We start from the raw sequence: 6,015 nt of genomic DNA, 5'->3' as shown, positions 1-6,015 counted from the left end.
TTCTTATTGCTCTATTTCTGCTGACTCTTGTTCTGGTGCCATATTTCCTGTCTGTTTCATTGTTTTTAACTTTATCAGAATTTTTGAGGCACCATTTCAAAGTGAATTCTCCTAGAAATAATTCACATTTGTTTCATCCAGGTACTTGAATGGTACCAATAGCCTGGGGAAACTGTAAACCAAGTTTTAGGCTTGAGGTTTTTAGGATCAAGTAGGAGGTAGGAACAGGGCTTCAAACAAACATGGGTCTAACTTGGACATATAAACTTTCAGAGCAGATTTATTCTTCTCATATATTTGTATACATTTTAAGATGGGCAGTTTCTTTGCAGGCCCTTGCAGAGCTAGGTTTACTTATAGTTTAACCTCAAATGAGGGTTCCAGCTTACTGCAGAAAGTTCCTATTAGATTCTCCTTTTCTCTGGCTACTTAGAGCTTGTTCTGTCCTGAGGAATCTGAGAGGCTGTGACAGCTGATGATCACTCAGGTTCACCAATTTCAGCAGCTACCCTAAAGTTTAAAGCCAGCTTCACTCTATACTTTTATTTAGTTGTTTTTTTTTTTTGTCTTTTGAACATTTCTTACTTTGTTTGAGCTTATTGATATCTTTAAAAAGTTTATATAAAATATTTGATTCATATACTACACAAAAATTGGAAACCACCAAAATATTCATCAACAGAAGGGATAAATACATTGTGCTATATTCATACAATACACTGGAATGACAAAAAAGAATTAACTGCACACAACAACCAATTACACACAAGAACACAGATGAATCACATTTTGTTGAGTGAAAAGAAACTGGAAATAAAGAGTGAATATTGAATGATTACATTTATATGACATCAAGAACAGGCAAAAGCAATTAATGTTGAGACAACACATAATTATCCAGACTGGGGGTGGGATGTGGGGTGAGAGCTGATTACCGACTAGAAATGAAAAGGAAATTTCTAGGTCTCTGGAAATGTTTCTGATCTTGATCTCAGTGGTGGTTACACAGGTATTAAAACTCATCTAGCCGTATACTCAGGATTAGCGCATTGTACGTGCTTTAATAAATGCATGTTATATCTCAATAAAGTAAAAAACATATCCTTCAATCTCAGTTGGTTTAGCCAAGGTACCTCATCTGCCTTACTACTTCAGATGAAAATCCAAGTGCATTACAAATATAAGGGATTTATATTCATTACCTATATTGCCAGCGTGAAGTTAGAAGATTGGGTAATTATTTAGTGAAGGCAATGAGAATATAAAACTGCCACTTCTACTTTTTTGGCAATAGGATTTTAATTTTTTTAATCATAACTTAAACCTCACATTTCATTTTGCTTTTATAGTCAGTATCTGAACGAGTGGAAACATCTCATAGAGAAAATATATTAAAACAAAGTATTAATATAATTGCAGATATAATTTCTAAAGGTGTAATAAAACTATCATTTTTATAACAAAAGTCTTGAAAATAAATGTACCTTTAATTCTTTAATAAATGGTACCATGAAGACCACAGGCAGTTAGATCTGAGGGAGTATGATTAATTTTTCTAGTGTCTCATTTCTATCCCTATATCATTTCTACCACTGCACACTGAAGGCATTTTTTTTCACATCTATTTGCAGTTCATGTATAAATTACATTTGTGTATAGCAGTTTATTAATAGAGATTTATTTTATTAGCAAAAAGAAAGGAGTTTAATGTGTATATTTACATATTTAATAGCTATTGTTTACACATTTGCTAACAGGATCATTGTTTTTGCAAATGAAGAACATGACATGGGCAACAAATTATAGATGATGCAAGGTGCTTATCCTCTGCATAGTGCAGCTTGCAAGTAATGTTTTACCTGTGAAATGACACATATGTCTTTATACATCATTGTCTCCCTCAGCAGGTTAGCAAACTGCCTAAAATATAATAGGCTCTCAGTAATCTTTGCCAAATGATAACCTAGCCCTACTTTTAAATCATATATATATATATATATATTTCATATATATATATATATTTTGAATAAGTCCCCATCCTTTAATAGCTCTCAAATAAGTTTCACAGTAATGGGATGGGAAAAGAATAGTATTATAATTATTGTTTAGATGGGTTGAAGGAAAGAGTGTACTGCTACCATTTTTTTTCTAAAGCAAAAAAAGGCTTCAGGGTATTAGGGAACACTTGCATCACTGGGAACCAATTGTTAACCACTTGGTTCTTAAGCACCAAAAATTGAAATCAACAAATATTTACTCAATATTTACAAGGCATTCAGCTGGATACAGGAATTCTAAAGCTCATAATACATTACCTCAATCTATTTGGGAGCTGGACCACTTGATATTAAGTGGTCTCAAACACACTTTTGGTGTGATGCTCTAAGGGGATCCTAAGACAAAACTGTCGATTAAAACTCAGAACCATTGATTCTGCTGTAGACAGGGACCCATTCTGCTTAATGAGACCACACTGAATGACCTTTCATAAGGCATAATTTTTATATACTTTGGTTTTCATCATCTAGTAATTGGAGGGCGAAAAATTCACAGGGTGGTTGTTTCAACTGAGTAAGATTATAATCTATGTCAAGTACCCTGCACTTTGCCTGGACATAAAAAATGCTCAATAAACATCAGCTATCATCATTATTGCCTTCTTCTTCAACATCTCTTATATTATTAAGTAGTGGTTATGAGTCTAGAATTTAGAGTCAGACCGGACATCTTGTCTTGAGTCTGTAACTTGAGGATATAACTTTGAAAAATGACTTCATATCTTTCATCCTTAGTTCTTCCATCTTCAGATTAGGAATACACAATAGCCCTTAATACATTCAATTATTGTAATAATTGAGATGATGGATGCCAGTGAAGGCTATAGTGCAGTGCGTGGCACACAGCCCAAACAATTAAGTGATAATGCCTCTTTCTTCAAGGTGATAAATGTCTCAAGGTCAGATTATTCATTTTTATTATGGGGTTCATCTTCGAATTGAAGAGATACAGAGGGAGATGCAATGTGAGACAGCCTTATGTGTCATAGGAGCAGATACTTTCAGATCAAAAAAACAAGGGGGAAGAGTTTGATTTGAATAAAAGGACCTTGTAAAGAATCATTTGCTACAATGTCTTCTAGTCTCAGGAAGCTTTGCAGGGTCCTTCACAGAAGAATTTTACCAAATCAGCCAGGCTTAGAAAACATTACTGATGGAGGAATCTAATCACAATAACTCACTTGAAAAAATGCACTTAAGGATCAAGATATCTATAAGGCTACTTTAGCTTTAAGACTAACTTTGCTTTAATTATCTGGATATTTTCCCAGTATTTCATTTAAAATCCTTACAGGCTTAATAAAAACCCCGTGAGCTGGCGAAGCATAAGTGTACTTACGTTACCAAGTACACTTTTTTTTGGCATTCAGGACTCTGCCAAAAGGTAACTGAGAAATAGCAGGGAACAATGAATTAAATTTGTGAATTGGTTTTGTCTTCCTGTCAGTCCCCAGACTTTCATTATCCTAGTAAAAGGCAATTTATATAACTTAGTAGTTGTCCTTTTTGCTTACATTCTTAGCTTGGAAATATTTCCCAACAACAAAAAAATGCCTCTGAGTTTCTGTCTTGATGGTAAGTGTATTCTTTTATGGATTTTATAACTCTCCTGTCCCTTATTTTTCCAAATCTTTAATCTTACTCTTATTGTACTTTCATTATTTGATAGCAGATGGCCTTGTGGACAACTTCAAAAGGTCATACATATCAGATAACTGCTACCTTCCCGCCAAACATGCCAGAATAAATTCTACAGGATGCTGAGAGATGAGGAGAGATTTGCTGTTGGAGAGCTGAATTCTGTTATCCTTGTCAATATCTTACTTTGATTTAGAGGTTTTCATGTCCTTCCTTGCTGTCACTTACATTTTCTCATGTCACTAAGGCAAATATGGAAAAAGACACGCTAACTAGGGCTTCTCATTATCCTGTGTAGTTGATCATATTGAAGAAATTAAATCACTTGGAAAATCCGTAGAGAACAGTACTCATTCTATAACTCCCCAAAGCATTGTGTATCCCAGGCATTTTGTTGTGGGGGAAAAATAGGTTACACAGATTAAAGAAGTAAAATACATTTTTTTCCTTTTTACTATTTACTGCTGAATGGTTTACAGCTTTGTAATTTGGAAAGAGTGGTTCGACTCCATTTGTGCCTTACTTTATGCTATATAATTACCTCTGTTAAAGCCTAGCATCTAATTCTACTTTTTCTTGCATGCATACCATACATCATTGTGAGTGACATTTCTTTTAGGTATTGCCAGTTGCTTAGCACTCTCATTTTGTATTTTTTTTTCTATCAGTACCAATCCCAGTAATGAGTTTTACAAGGTATCTTCTCATTGTGACTTGCTTTACTGCCATAAAGAAAAAAAGCATTGCAAATAGTACATTATAAAGTCTGTATGCAGAGGTTTCAAAACATCCTCCCTCCTTCCCTTTTGTCTGCTAAATGTTAGTATGGTTTACACATATTAAATTTGAATTAGTGGCCAACATTTTGAAATTGAACATTTCAGCTGGAACTGAGTGGAAATAGCTCATTAAATGGGGGCAGATGAGGCAGATGGGCCATGTGTACTCCATTTTGCATAGTTCTTATCTTTTCCTACAGGCCCCCTGACACACTTTGCTTGGTTAATTCACACTCCCTGACAGAACTGTGAGGGTGTTTGAGGTTGTTATCCATACACTGTGGTGAAGTGAGAGTTGCTATTCCTTTGTGTTTGTTTCAAGTTGAGAAACCTTCATACATGCTAGCTATCCTCAAAAGGTTAAATCCACCTGAAAGGCTTCATGCTTTGACTATGGTTCAATCTTTTGTTGAAACCGATTCACGCCTGCACTTTGGTCAGGAGGGTGAATTTCCTGGCATTTTTGGAAGACAATACATTATTATAAAATCAGAATGCTAACAGTATTTGATCTCTTTGGTTCACATATCCTATTCCTAGGAACTTAAAACATGATTTCAAAAACAAAAATATATGAGTAGAAAGATACTTATTGAATTATTGTCTATAACAGCCAGGAAGGTTTTAAAAATGTTAATTAGGAAAACTGTTGAACCATGAAAAGCATGTTAAGTGAAAAAGGACAAATGCCAAATGGCACATACACTATTACAACAATTAAGCCACTAGGGATGTATAAAAATATAGAGTGGCCATGTTAAACTTTAGGAAGTGTTGTCTTTTAAACACAAATTGACCTTAATTTTATTGATTAGTTTCTTTAGTAAAATAATCTTGGGTGCATGTATTTCATCAAAGGAGAAACATGTCTCCCAGAGAATTTCCATTTTGGAAAGTTTGGCATAAGTACTATTTATGTGTTTTCAGAGAAATTCAGGCCTTGGCAACCTTTATTAACTCAGAGCCCTCTTTCCTAGTGCCTGCTCTCTACCTCATGTCCCAGGACAAAGTCCTGTGTGTAAATAAAATTACTTAATAAGTATCAGGCTGACAAATTCTTCTCCCTGAATGTGTTCACCTTGTCACATTTGGACATGGAGATGCAATCGCCTTTTGTCAAGAGAAACATGTCAGGGGATCTAAATGTAACAAATGCCTCCAAAGAGAATTGAAAACTTCAGTGATGGGAAGAAGCTGAAGCTCTTTGAATCTTACCTATCAAATCCAAACAAGCAGATTGATAAGTGTGGGTACTCTCATTCAGTAAGTCTTGGCATCCCTGAAAATATTGTGTGGATTGGCTTTAAAAAAAAAATTTTTTTTTAAGCGAGGCAACCCTTGGTTGACCTCATAGATTGCAAGGACCTTGTCAACTTACAATCCCTTACTTATTTTTTTTTATGCCTATAGCACCTGGTCTTCAAAGGTGGTCTCTCATCCAATTACTAACCAGGTCTGACCCTGCTTAGCTTCCGAGATCAGACGGGATTGGGCTTGTTCGGGGTGGCATGGCCATAGACTGGATTGGCATTTTTGAATTG

At 35.0% G+C, this 6,015-nt stretch overlaps 1 pseudogene; it reads right to left on the bottom strand.

Moving 5' to 3' along the window:
- Nucleotides 1-5,875: 5,875 nt before the first annotated feature.
- Nucleotides 5,876-5,994, bottom strand: LOC111747104 (annotated as a pseudogene).
- Nucleotides 5,995-6,015: the final 21 nt, after the last annotated feature.

Source organism: Pteropus vampyrus, unplaced genomic scaffold (assembly GCF_000151845.1).
Source record: "Pteropus vampyrus isolate Shadow unplaced genomic scaffold, Pvam_2.0 Scaffold210, whole genome shotgun sequence".
NCBI classification, from domain to species: domain Eukaryota; kingdom Metazoa; phylum Chordata; class Mammalia; order Chiroptera; family Pteropodidae; genus Pteropus; species Pteropus vampyrus.
The sequence above is the reverse complement of the archived record's forward strand: the minus strand, read 5'-3'. Positions and strand labels throughout refer to the sequence as shown.